We start from the raw sequence: 14909 nt of genomic DNA, 5'->3' as shown, positions 1-14909 counted from the left end.
ATATATGAGTTTGTATGTAATGTATGAATATAATATACAAGTTTCACTTTTTAAATGGAATTACTGAAATCAATCTACTTTTTCATGATATTCTAATTTTATGACCAGCACCTGTATATTGCTGCAAAAAGGTCACATAGGTTTATGATGTGCTGAGCTACAAATCAACCAAAACCTGAGCCAAACCCAAACAACGACGGCAGCAGCTTTACTTTTCATTTACCGTTAGAGCACCCCTAATTATCCTGGTTGAAATGTTCATTAAACGTGAATGAGTCTTACATAAAATCTTTTTTTTTTTTTTAATTTGAGTGACAGCTAATATATGGGAACAGGAGTTAGTTTATTTATGGGAACATGGTTAAGACCTGGACACGTGTTTATTTGGTGCCATAAACACCTTTTTTTTTTTCTTCATGTGCTGCTTTACTGACTTTTTTCCCACTTTCACATTTTCTCTCCATCTTGACTTTTTAAAAATCGAAAATAACTGAGATCTCTTTTTCTGCTGTACCTGTGCAGAATCTAGTTAGGATCCATTTCAAACCGAAAGAAACGTGAACTCTTTTGTATACTAAATGATTGTTTTTGTTTTGTTGCTCACGGTGTGCCCCTCATTTATTGTTTGGTTAAATTAGTTGACCTCTTTCCTTCTGTTCGTTTTTGCCACTCTTCTGTTTCTTCTTTTGTTTCCTTGGAGACTTTTTCTTTAATCATGTAACATCCCTAGACTTGGCACGATTCTTGTCCAGCTACCAAATTACCTTTTTCTCAAGCAGCACAGACTGACAGTTCAGCTTCTTTACTGCTGTGTTTTCACAGTACTCCTCCTTTTCTCTGCAGCACAAGATTTCATTAACACCTGCCTGTTAATCCAAATTGAAAAGTTCCAATTGGTAGATTAGCAATGTGATGGAAGGAAAAGTAACACCCTCTTTTTAACCCACTGGGACTGTTTAACAATGTGGCAGGCCTCCCTCCTGTCAAAGGGGGAAATTGATTTGAAGTGTCTGTTGTTTCATCTAGTGTGAGCCATTAGCCAACAAGAAAAGTCATCTAATTGAGGCCAGGACGGACCGCGACAGGGCGAGGAGCAGGTCCAGGCCTCTTTTAAAGTGCTAAGGGTATTGATTGACCGCTGGATCCGTAATGTAATCTGCATGGCAGTATCTAAGTATGGATCTGCTCTAAAGAAGGATGAGAACAAGGAAGCAGCTTAGGAAGACGGTGGAAGATGCAAGGTGAGAGTTTGACGACCATGAGTGAAAGAGAAGTGAATCTAGAGTGGAGACAAAGTAGAAGATAATAGCAGCAGCCAGAAGGCTTTTTGGTTGGCTTAACAGGAAGAAAAAGAAAGGGACGGAGCCAGAAAACAAGACTTTCAGAAAGGTTGGATGTAGAAAGTGCCCCCATGCTGTCAGGAAGTAAGTGGCCCATTGTCCTAACAGCTTAAAGCGAAATGGCTTATGTGGTCTAGCGCCTACTTTAGCATACAGATTGCTTGGATTTCATGAAGAATTCAGCAATTACCTTTACATCAGAAGTAGTTCAGTGTATGAAAGCAGTGCCTCTTATGTGCAGAATATACATCCATCTAAAAGCTATGAGTAATGACTCAGAGTGACAGTTTGTTTAAATTATGTGGTGTCAGCTGTAGGTACTCTGACAGTAAAGGAGATTTTCCTATTGCAGTTTTTAAGCATAAAAAATGAGCTCAGAAAATGCCCAAAAGTCATAACAGAACTATAAATCAGTTAGAATAATTGACTTAATCCTGCAGAAAAATTGCTGGTACAGTCAGTATTTTTTATATTAAAGCACTGAATAACTGTGTGACGATAATGTGTTCTTCCAGCTTGAAGCATTGCTGAAAAAAAGAAAATTATCCAGAAGTGGCGAGTCTAAATTTGTTGTGAAGGGTTTTTTTAAAAAAAAAATCAAGTTTTACTTTGACCATTTTGTAGACAAAATCCAGCCATTTTAGAGGTTAAAAGTAGAGGTCCTTGGTGAATTGAGCATAAGGACAAACCTATTGTGTTGTTTGTGAAGTATTTCTAAAATTTGAATGCGTTTTTTGCAGCAGAAGTCGATGCCAACCTCGAAATTGCAAAGTGAATAACTGCAGAAAGAACTTTGAAAGACGACAAGGCATCTAACCAGGCTGAGTTATCCATAAAATTTGAAATATTTTAGAGCCATGCCCCTGGAGTTGTTGTAGAATTTAGTTTGGGGGGGGGTTCGGAGGAGCAGTCAGCCGGTGGAATGGTTGCCTGATTCAGCAGTCGGAGAGGTTGTGTGTATTTGTGTTTTAACCATCCTTTTAAAACACTCTTCAGATCCCTAGACACAACCTTTTCTTCAAGTATTTCAAGAAGATACTTTAAAAAAAAAAAAGCCACGAACTTTTGACGTGCTTCACATTATGCTCTTTATTGCTTCCTAAATAGAGCAACTGGTGTCTGCCAAGAGCACTTTTTGTGAATTATGCAACCAACTTTTAACCACCTTTCAGGAGGGAAGAGCTCTGCCACTTTTTTCATTTGATATTTTATAGTGATTTTTTTTTTTTTAGCATTTCTCCCAGCAGTACAGCAATGAAACATGCCTTACTGGGGAGATAGTTCTATTACAACACTTGGATAAAGTTTGAGAGATGACAAACTTTTATTTCTTGCTAATGTGATTGTAAAGGACAATTTAGTTCTGATTTACCAAATTGTTTATGGTGTAGTCATCGTAAGCTCATAAATGGTGACATTGTGGTGTAGGTAGGTAAAATATAAACGTTCTGTGCATTTACAGTAGGTATTTGAAAAGGAACATTATTACAGAGGACCACGTTTTGTGCATTGGTCCAGAACAGAAGGAGAGCTCTGCTAGACATTTCTTTTAAGTGGGGAAACTTGTAGCGTATTAGACATCTACATGTAGATTCTCAGCCCCTGAACTGTCACTGTATGTGGCGTTTGTGTATGGTGCAGTATTGCGGCGCACCCGGCAACACAGCTGAGAAGATGGAGACATACTGTCAGTCAGCTGTGATGAAACGCCTGCATGGGTGTAACGCCACGCACAAACACGGGGCACGAACAAATACAAACCCACACAGCAACGAGTTAAGATGATGCCACATATATGGAGTTTAGCTGTGTCAGTAGCTCTGCTGGAAACAAAGTTTTTATTAATAGTTAGAACTTTGGCTGAATCCCATTTCCTAGTGTTACCTCTACACCCACTCCTACTTCTTGGACAATAATTCAAGCAACGAGGGGTAGTAGTAAAAATAATCCACTACAGAGTGTCAAACCCCTTCTAGAAGATATGTTAGTTGTTGCCAGTTCCTTCTACAGAAACATATGTCATCAGGGTAGCCATATATGGCTTGTAACAAGTTATCTTCTTCTTTGCAACAGATTTAGACGTGCGGTTTCCAAATCCACCCAGTGTCAGCCCTACTACCACTCCTACTTTTACTTCTACTTCTGTCCCATGGTCCTTTATTCAAAGTCACATGGAGTAGTGGTTAAAATCGTCCACAATAAGATGGGACACCCCTTCAAGAACATAACACAATATAAATATGCCTGTTTCTGTCAAGAAACTAGCCTGCCTGCAACAGATTTTGCATACATCCTTCTTATTTTTCTATCTTGTGAAGGAAGATTGACAATAATACTAAATGGATCTCTATGGAATACACCAAACTAAACATTAGTTTTGATAACCTTTATACTTTTAGGATAAGCAGCACTCAAGTTCATATAAGTTAGCATATATTGGCTGAAAATCACACAGTGTGAGCCAGTCTTCAGTCTGAAGTTTGAGAAGCTGACAGACTTATGTGCAATGCCAGTTTATAGTTCTTCACTTGTTGTCTAGCTATATTGTTTTTCATTTATTTCCAAGGGTCATATTTACTTTGTGAAAAAGCTCTACCAATAAATTTATAGCTGCCACTCCAAGCTTATTCTTAATTCAAAAGTTGAAAGCACATATGCCTGAATTCTCTCATTCTGCCTTCTTGAACGTAGATCTTATCAGTTTTATTTCATCCATATAAAAAGTTTTATCCTTGTTGTTTGTTAGTCTGATTACCTTCAAAACACGATTGACTGACAGCATAATTCTGCATCTAAATACTTCCCAGCTAGAAGCTCAAATGGCGCTGGAGGTTCTCCTGCTGGGCCTTCAAACGTTCTTTTGCAGTAGCTGTTTTGAGCATTATAAACTGAGAATATTCTTAACGTTACTGTAGGTTTATCGACAGTAAACATGTCTTCTAACCTCTTCACATTTATGAAAGTTAAAAGGAGGAAAAAAAAGCATTTTGTTGTACTGGTCACTAAGTGTGGCGACTGCTTATGAAATATGCCATTCTTCCGATCATCTATTCCCCTAGTTTCTTCTTTTTCCAGTTCTTCTCCAGTTCTTTTTATTTTGTATCTATCTCCCATTTGTCTATAGATGGAGTATTTTGTTCGAATGGATCTCGGCCAGTAGGCGGTTAACTCGTATCGGCTTGTTTCTCCCAGTGGTCCAGCCACTGTTGGTTGAGTCTTCTATTCTGAGTCTCCTTCTGATTAACGTCTGTTATTAGCTCTAATGAGCTGCTTAGTGATTGCCTGAGCACAGCAGCTGACATCCAGCAGGAACACTGTCTTTTCTGCTTTGTTCCTTATCTGCTTTTGCTTTCTCTAATTCCTGCTGCTTTAATCATTGGCTGAGATTATTGACTTGGTGTAGGCATTATTTTCCCCCAGACAGCTTGAGATTTGTTCTTCAATTTTCTTTGACTGTGTCTCTCTTTGTCTCTCCATTGGTTTGAGAAATGCCCCCATATCTACTACTCTATTTGGTTTAGAGCACAATCACTATGTTTCTGGGGTAAGTAATAGCATTGGACTGGCAGAAATTAAATCAGCGCTGTGGTTGTGACCCTCTGAGTCCATCTCCAGCGTTCTCAATATAAATTTCTCATTCCCCTGAAATATGTTCTTTGACATTTGATGGTTGCCACTCCACGTTTACTTTCTGCCTCTGCCGCCTTAAAGAGTAAACACGGGGTATCAAATCTGTATCATGTCAGGAAAGGAAAACCCCACAATAAAACAAGATTTCATTTCTGTTTACTTTAAGGATACTCTATTCTTCATCACTCTTTGCAGATATTTTGTTTTTATGTGCTTTTGCATAAAAAAACAAGGTCATGAATGTGTTATATTTGTAATGGAACAAATGTTGTTTTTTAAAAACTAATTTTAGGTGATATTTTTTCAAACTTTCATCATTACAAGTAAAAAAAGGTGTGGTGATGTTAAATGTACAGCTCTTTACACAGCTGTAGCAAATGTAATACTAAGTCTGTATGACTATCAGCTACTACCACACCAAACTTTAGCTCATCTGGTAAAGTTAGTGGGTTATAGTTGATGTGTTCAGGTCATTTAGCTGTAGGGGCCAATTTGAAATGACTCAAAAGGTCTATCAGTTGGATATGTACATCCATCACTGCTATTTACATGTGTTTAAAATCCGTCCTCCTGTTAATGGAATATTTTGCTGACAGACAGTAGTGAATTCCACAGGTAGCTGACCTTAGCCAACACAAAAAGATGATTACAACTTAGCGTTACAGAAACTGGGCTCAAACCAGCATTCCTTCATTATTGAAGTAATTGAAGCTTTTTACGGCAGGAGTCGGCAAATGAATGGTGTCGGTCCACTCCTGCCATGTCGTGCAAGGTAGAAAATGTCAATGTGTTGCAAACTAATGTCGCAGTGCGCTTTATAAACAGTTATACCAGTTTCACCCTACATGATATATGACCCAACCATACTCATGCTCAGAAACTGGAGTGTTGGTCTAATTTTTGCTGGTAATTATTTTTTTCTTTCCCCGTTTAAGAAGTTCTTTTTTGTTTTTCCATTAATTTAGTGATACAGCACACTACGTCTCATCAAGTGTATTTTTTTAAATGATCATAATATGGTTTCAAGTCAAAAACTGCAACTTTTAAATTGAACTGAAATTGATGTGGTATCTGGCACATTTAGATAAAACCCTCTCTAAGCATTTTTCTGAAGTCTAATGCTAAATTTTTAAACCCACATTGACATGTTTAATTTAAAGAATATAAAAATGCAATTGCAGGGCTGAGAAAGATGCATAAATAAGAAAGTTTGAAATTAAAGACACAATCAAGGCTTTATTTATTTGTGGAGAAGTCAGGTTAGAACATTCTAACCATCTTTAGATGGCCTTTTTGTTACATTTTTTATATAAAAACATCATTTTAAGGGAATTGAGAAGGAATAACAGGTCGGCAAACTATTTTTTGTTCTGTTGTACCTTTTTAGGTGTAATGCTTGTTGGAATACAGGTGATTCTGAGCTGTTCTTTTTCCAGTTTTAATTTTTTTTTTTTTCTCTTTTTTGCCTGAATGATGTGGTTTAATGACGGTTTGACCTTTTAATTTTTTCTTTTTTCTTTTGTTCTATGAATATTAAATACGCCACTGAAATGGAAGTTTTTGCCCAGAGGCTACGGAAGCAAAAGCATTTAAAACAAAAAGATTTTATTGGTTTTTGTGGAGCTCTTCTTAGTAATCAACAGGACAGAAATCAAAAAACGGTACAAGAAGAGTTTTTGCAGAATTACAAATACTTGAATTTCTCATCGAGCCACGTTGTTTCAAATGGCATTTTATAAAAGTGATGTTTTGTGCGGCAGAATGGAAATGTCCAGTTGAGTCAGACTGTCATTTGTTATAACAATAGGATATATAAGTCTTAAAATCAATAGCGGTGCTTTCGTCTGCATCCGGCCTGATCCGAATGTCTGAGAGTTTCCAGAGATTCTTTCATTGCTGAAGATAAAAAGCAATAGAGCTCCTAAATGATCCAGAGAAATAGTTCTGTCAAAAAATGATTTATCTTCTGTGAATAATCGCAGAGGTTATTGAATATTTTTAGATTAACTTAATTACTTGACTATAAAAAGCCATAAATTGAAGCTCTGTTCGGCAAGAAGCTTCAGATCTCCCCAGGTCTCTATTTCTTGTCAGCCGTGTGATTTGAAAAGGGGGGGGGGGAAGAAAAAAAAATAGTTTTACCATTCTGTCACCAGTGAGACACGTTCTGCTTGACCTGATGCAATTGGAAGCAATTGAAACGCTCATTTCGCTGTGCCGCTTCACCGTCGGTGTGTGGCATTTTTGGATTGCGTCACGACCGTGAGCTCAGACACTCACCTACATATGGAAACGCACATTCACGTTTTAATGTTCACAGACACAGAAATATGGTCTTTATTGAAACAAAACACCGTGCACTCGTTTAAATCTACCACCTGTGTGTTTTAATGGGTCTAGTTTTAATAATACCAGCTTAATACCGTTCTTTAATGTTTTATCTCCCTAACTAAGCCTGCAGATTACATACACTAATGACTTAATGGGCTGATCCTTCACTTACATCTCAGTCCTCCTGCTTTTATAAATGTATTGCACATTAGGCAGACAGAACTGCTTTGGCTTAAAGAGAAAAAACAGAAACTTCACATTTTGTGACCGTAGCGCTTTTTACTTTTTTTTAAACAAGGTGGCTTGTTTTGTATAAGGCACAAGAAGTGGTGACAGAAATTAAAACCTAATGCATGTTCTTCTGAGGTTGTTTTTTTTTAGTACAAGGAACCTTGTTGTGCATTTTGTGCCATGCATGTTGATGAGGATGCTGTCTGTGATCCAAACTAACTGGAAAAACAAAAGTTCAGTCATCAAACAGTTGGATTTATGTTGCTTTGAAAGGATTAATTAAGTTCCAGCTGCTGTAAATGGCATTTGATCACAAAAACATTTGACTCACGTACGCCACATATTAGAAATATTGTGCTTTTACAACTACATATTTACACGTAGGCAAAGAAAACAGCCTAATATTGAGAAATAATAAAACATTCTTTGAATTGTTGCCACTTTAAATAATTTTTTTAACATTAGGTAGGACTTAATTTTTTTTACTGTTTGTTTAATTCATTCAGACTTAAGATAAAACTGTGCACTTTTTATCAAACATATTAAATGTATTAAGAATTACAAGAATGCTGAAAAAACTTTCTTACGTTTGACCACTAAATACTAATTCAGATGGGCCCAATTTATTTCTGTACTGACAACAAAACGACTAAAAGGAATGGAATGATCGTTGATATTATTGGATTTATATTACAAACCTCACATTTCTGTCAAGTTACATTTTATTTTTGATTTGCAGTTCAAATTAAAAATAAAAGCAAGCCACACTCAGAAGTTTTGTTTTGACTTTACTAAATTACTTCAAACAAATTCAGTGGTTCTGATAATTCATTGAAATTTTCTTATTTTAGTTCTTAACATTAGTCACACATCCGAGACCTGACAACTTGAAAGCATTTTTTTTGTTTTTAATTACACTCGTCTAACTCCAGTAAGGTAATTTATGTGCGGCAATTTCTAACGAACACCTTTTGAGATCAGTAATAATGAAAACTGCTCCAGATTGTCTCCATCTTTCTGTCAGTTTGTGGGCAAACCTGGCTGATAAACCAGCCGAGGTGACACACGTTGGTAAATGTGTCGAATAATCATCTCATTCGATCACAAAATTATATTTTAAAGATGACAATATTTCACATTAGACCTTTCACAACCAAATGTTGTTTTATTTCCATGAACTAGCCATCATTAGATCAGAGATTTTATAGATAAATAAAAAAAATATTCAAATATTACTGATTATATTTTCTATTTTTGCTATGCTATACTTTTGCAGTTTTGGTCACTGCGCAGCCATTGTTTCTTGGGTACAAAAAGCCTCATTTTTTTTCATGGTTATCAATTACCAGACCTGCTGGGAACAATTCTGCAGCTCCAGCTAGGACTTGTCATATCGATCGTCCTCTTCCACCTTTCTGTGTTGGCCGTCTGGAATCGGGATGCTGTGAGAAACGTACACTCACCAAAGTAAAATAAAAAAAAAAAATTCCACTTATTGTTGCTGCTCTGTTATTGCCATGGTTACACAGTTGTAGAGCATGCCACCAGCTGTCCACATGGCGACTCGTGCTTTTACACACATCTGTTATGGACCAGTGTGCCACAGGCCTGTATGATGGGTTGTAATGGGTCAGCTTATATGATGTGTAAAGATGCAATAATGTGCAGTTGGCTACATTTAAATGCTTTAAGCTTTCTCATCCTACTTCAGGGATGCTGGGTCTTTTTGTGACTGCTGGCTGATAATACTCTATTTGATGTCAAGGAGTTACGTTATCTAGCAAACAGCTTTAGGAGTTGCTGAATGATATATGTGCACACTGCTTATAGTGCATATAGTAGGAGATTGGAACATTGTTGCCGTATTTTTTTCCCCCCCTTAACCTGAAGTGCTGCTTATCATTGGTGAAGCCGAAGGTCAGTGTTTTCATGGAGCACTGAAAAGAACCACTCTTGTGAGGACAATCAAAAGAAGATGCACATAATCTTTTTTTAGAAAACTAGATGGCCACCATCGGATGAGGTTCCTGCACCCTGTGTTGATCCTCTTCATTGCTGGTTCAGCTTCAGAGCATTTTAAGAGCTTTGATTTTTCCATAACCAGAAAGTCACCATGAGGCTGGGTCATTACGTCACATTTATTATCACTCTGTTCCTCTGAAGTTTCCTCTTGTGTGTCGTAAATCGTAGTGGAGGCCCACATTGCTGAAAGAGCGTTTCTGTTGGCTCCAAATCTTGATCTAGTTTTCGCTGCTGACCAGTGTCTTAACGTCACAAAAGCTCATAAACAGTTTCAGCAGCAGTTTAGTCTTTCGAACGTTCTTTGCAATCAGTTTGTAGCGATTTAATGTCTGTTTTTAGGAGTTTGCAGAAAAGTGTCTAACATATATAATTTCAGTTTTAAGTCTTAAACTAACCAGAACCAAATACTTTAAACACCAAAACTCACAACAGCTGTTTAACATTGAGCAAAATGCAAATATGCAAATCAGAAAACCAAAAAATTATTATTTTTTTAAAGTAATATATTATTTAAGGTTGGTTCAAGTTTGCCAAAGCTCTATTTTGATTCTCTCACCACCTTTAAACTCAGTCGATTCAGTTTAGTTTTGTTGGCTGCGGTGACTTGGTGGACAGTGCTGCGGTCTTGTAATCCTGAGGTTGCAGGTTGAACTTGCTTACGAGTTCAATCTAGTTTTGTCAGTACAGAAAACTGTACAAAAATATCAAATCTGCTCTAGAATTTACTTTGATCCTACACACAAAGCCAAACCAGGGAAACGCTTCAATGTAGCATCTATGATTCCAGTTTGCAGCTTATGCAGAGTGCACGGTACCGTGGCGTTTTAGTGAGTCAGCAGTTTTTCAGTAGTGGATGGCAGTGGTTCCAATAATCCACACAATGATGGCAACACCAGGGAGAACCAGTCTAATCCTAGGTAGTTTTCACACCACAATAGAGGAAGTAATCCAGATTTTATACCACACTTTTTCCACACGTTTTTTTATCTAAGCAGAAGTACAAAAAGGTCATAAATTACTGCAGGTATCTCACCACTGAAAGCTACACTGAAGTATCTTTATATTACTTCCTGTTGGATTTTTTAAAAATTATTTTTGCTCTTTAAGTTGATTTGACATGTAGTGATTGGCTGACTCAAGTGATGGGTGTGACTAACACCCATTGCTGTAAGTTTTGGACCCATATTCTTATTTGTACCTGCAATCAGGATTTAGTGTTTTGAGTATGATCTATAAATACTAGCTAGTGATATTGAGATGCCTGTGTGGTTTAAAATGCATATATTTAGCTAATGATGGGGTGTTTAGATCAATGCAATATGTTAACATTTGGATTTCTAATGATATCAAAGTATTAATCTACTTTTCTGTAGTTTTAAATAGGTCTGAATGCTAGATTAGCGTCCTTTTCCCAATGTTTTGAAGATATGAGATATACAATTTTGGGTGTTTTTGTTTGATTCTATTTTCTCCATTGCCCCAAACATCATCTTTGTTTTAGACCTACAAAAAGTTGACCTAACTGTTTACCCAGGTTTCCAGCCTGGACCTTCAACTTTGGAGGTCAAAACTGGAGCAACAAGTTTTCTACTAGCTCAAAATCAGCCCTGACGCCACTGTGGTGGACAGTGGAGTTTAGCCTCATAAAATGTATACATTCAAAGAGCTATTTTCTAATGAGAACCTAATCTAATCAAATTACTGACCCAGGCAGGTAAAGAAAACAATTAAGTCTTCGTTTTCCTGCCCTCTTTCACCTCCAGCTGTCTATTTTCATATCTTCACACCCCGCGTCACACACCATTATAAATTGGTTCTTATTGCGCTCTCATCTCCTGTGGGTTTGAGTGTGTGTGCGCGCGCGTGTGTGTATTGTCTCACTGTGTTTGTGACATCAGCTTTGCCATGTTGACTCTCTCCTTAATTATCCAACAGTATAAGTGCCACCTCTCTGGAAAATGTTCACTTCTCATTAACGAGGTAACGGTGTTATCAAGCTAATTGTGCCACTGAGAGGAAATCACATATTTTGTTGCTGTAGCCTAAGCTCAGAGAGGTTTGTAGTAGTACAAATGTTGCCAGGAGGTAATGTGATAGTTTTATTTTATTTTATTTTAGCGAGAGGTTTTCGAACGTGTCGGTTGGGTGTCATGCCGAAAGTGAAAAGTAGATTCTGTCATGTTTGAATTGAACTTCTGACATGTACATTGTTAGAATCGTTACAATTCACCCGAACTGCTACTAGAACTTTTAAATAATGACTGCATTACTGCACAAGAAATCTCGTTAGTAAATTGCGTGCCATCTCTCTTCAGCGGCCGACAACTTAGGTTTGTTTGTGATTAATCTGAATCAACAGAAGGTTGTCAGACTGGCGTGTTTTTTATTGCCAGTCTGCGCTGTCACACGCTCGGCACACACACTCTATGATTACATCGGACTAAAGTAGCTCGTTCATCATCTTACATCACATTACCTTGTGGCCCGTAGTTGTAAGAGGGCAGATGGCTGCTCTGGCGTGTGTATACCCACCGCGTGCACGTATCTGAGTATGTAGGCGCCCGCACTCCGTCTCCGGAGGTGTAACCCAGCTCTGCGTGCCAAGCTGTGCCAAGTGCTCACAGCTGGCAGCGACCAAGCAGTTGGTCCCTTCGGACAAGTTGCCCCCTGCGCCAGGACAAACAGGAAATGAGCCCTGGGGCCTGGTATGAAACTGGCTGTGTGGCCAATAGGAAGAGAGGTGAGGAAGCAGAGAGGGGAACGAATGAGGAGAACAGCTTGGAGAGGCAGGGTAGCAACAGAGGAGATGGCTGTGAGGTGGAGAGAACAAGGGAGGAGGGAGAAAGGCATTAATGTAAAGGTTGATGAAATGAAAGAAGCAAGGACTGAACCTCACAGTTTGCAAACATTACATATGTCTGAAAGCAACTTAATCTATTGGTTATTTCAGGAAGTAATTCAAACAATTCCTCTCTGTAATCAATGTTTTTGTCAAGAAGGCTTGTTTCTTTGCGTGTCAGCTCTTTGACAAGGCCTCTTAGGCTGTGGTCTGTTTGCTCGTGCTTTTTGATCACTTTGATGCTATTTTCATCTCTTTGTTCGCCGTGTCTTGCCTATGTCAAACACGTTTTCATCTCCTGCTGCTGTGATTGTCAGTATCTGCTCTCTCAACGCTCTCCCTCAGAGGATCTTCAGCGTATTATTTGGCAGAGGATAATTATTGAGCCACGTCTCACACAGAATTCCAGCGGCAGAGACTTTCATTCACTAACGTGCAGCTCATTCAGGCTTGAACTTTGAAAAAATCTCCCTTTCCGCGGCTCGTTTGTTAAGCACTCCCTCGGAGATCATGTCCCAGACATGTATTGTCAGCTGGTTTTGCTTGTGAAAGCAGAGCTCCAGAAGCAATCACCGAGAGAATTTCTTGAAAGAATTTCTTCTGCAGCTTGGGTCCATTTGAAAGTAATTAGCAATTTCTTCAGCCGTTATGGTTTAGTAAGTTAAGGTGGCCTAGTGGTCCTAAATGTATTTTTTGGTTACTAAAACAGTTTTCTACAGTGTGAAGGTAGATATAAAGCATGTCATAGATATTTTAACCTTGAAGCAGTGCACAGAAAGCTGTCTGTTACCTGACTTGGAAAATGATTTTAGCTTCTAAGTACTGATCCATGTAAAGCAGGATATTTCATCAGTTCTTCTAATGACCACAGGGGGCAGTGTTGTCCTGTCATCCAGCCACACTGTCCAGAGCTTAGTCTCTGCTCTTCTATGGCCTCTCTTCCTCTTAGCCCTTCCTCTTGTGTGTCCTTGTTATTGTGATGAGCTATGCCTAATTCCAGTGCAACCACCGGACACTTGGAAGCTGTCCCTTCTAATCTGCTCCTGAGTCAAGGCCCAGGTTTGGGAGTCTGCCCAACAGCAAGGCCATAGGCACGACAAAGACTGATTTGAGACTTTGGGATACTCGGGGGGGGGGGGGCTCCCAAAACGCTGGAGCAGTGGCATTCTCGCCTCCCTGTTAATCAGCAGTGACACCACGCGAATGGCTAGTCAGTCTGTTCGCAATTAATCTTTTCAACTGCAGATTTAATGCAGTCAGTGGCGCTCAGGGTTGCTGCATCCCACAGAGGCCTGCGTTTATGTAACGTCATTGTCTTCTGCATCAGTGTGGAGGAGCTTTTAAATTAAATATTGAATCTAAATTGGTCAGATGGTGGCTGCTTTTGTTTCTGTGCGGTTCCAACAGCTGCTCAAACACTGCGATTAGATCTAGTTGATTGTCTTTGACTTTATCAGTGGCAACAATTCAGGTGAAATTTCCATTCATCAGCTCACTGTGACTGGTCTGTTGGATGACCTCTTCCTCTTCGGGCATTCACTCAGAACACTTTCTTTTTTTTTAAGATCTCATTCCAAATAAGATTACATCGTTGCATGTTTGCACAAACAATGCTTTTTATGTGAGAACCACGCTGACATCTAATCACAACGCAGCCTCTGTACACTTTCTATGGCCTATTAAAGATCTGATAGATAAGTGAGCAAAATGAGATTTATATTTGCATCTGCTCTTTTTGATCTGTCCTGGTTTGATGGAATAAAACAAAATCTGACTGGAATGAGGGAACAGAAGCCTCTGTCCAACTTCACCTAGGTGGAAGCAGACAAGACACTGATGAAAGGGTGCGCACACACACGGAAGTGTTCAGGCTAGCAGTTACTAGCTTTGTAGTCCTGGCCTGCTGCCAGCTCCCTGTCCGTCTTTCCTGTCCGTTTGACTGAGCATGCTCATTAAAACCTTGACAGCATTCAACGGGGGTTGCCAAGGATACCAAGCAGAGCTGCCAGGTCCTGACTTTGTACTCGAATGTCTTTTAAAAAATGCACAAACTCAACTAAATGCATAAGAACCCTTTTGGTTATACTTTGCAACCACACACACACTTTGCTCTTTTTGTCTCTATTGCTTGCTCTTTTTTTTTTTTCCCCCCTCCTCCATTTCTCTCTCCAGATCATTGTTAATCAGTCTTGTCCCATCTTCTCTCCACTGGCTGTCAGTGGCTTGTCAGAAGCCCGTCAGAGCTCCTGCAGTCCGTCACACACTGCTGCCATTAATGACATCTGATGACACCCGTCGCTGAATTCACCCACTGGAGATGACTGGGGACTCAGTCAGCTCGCTGCTTTGAAATTGTTTCTTTTGTTCAGTCTGTGGCGTGCCTCAGGATACGTTTAAACCCAACTTTGCTTTACTTATCTACAGACAGTTTATCTTCCACCTCGCATCACCTTGAAATCCCAATATTTAGACAAATTATGCTTCTTGAAAGTGTAAAATGATGAATACAAGCTCAT

General features: G+C 38.9%; 1 protein-coding gene across 4 annotated transcripts in view; it reads left to right on the top strand.

Moving 5' to 3' along the window:
* The window catches only part of tbc1d22a (TBC1 domain family, member 22a), a 137238-nt gene that overhangs the window by 53956 nt on the left and 68373 nt on the right, over positions 1-14909 (top strand). The window lies entirely within an intron of this gene.

The sequence above is a fragment of the Kryptolebias marmoratus genome, linkage group LG18 (genome assembly GCF_001649575.2).
Source record: "Kryptolebias marmoratus isolate JLee-2015 linkage group LG18, ASM164957v2, whole genome shotgun sequence".
In the NCBI taxonomy this organism is placed as follows: domain Eukaryota; kingdom Metazoa; phylum Chordata; class Actinopteri; order Cyprinodontiformes; family Rivulidae; genus Kryptolebias; species Kryptolebias marmoratus.
Note: the sequence above shows the minus strand (reverse complement) of the source record. Positions and strands in the feature narration are given on the sequence as shown.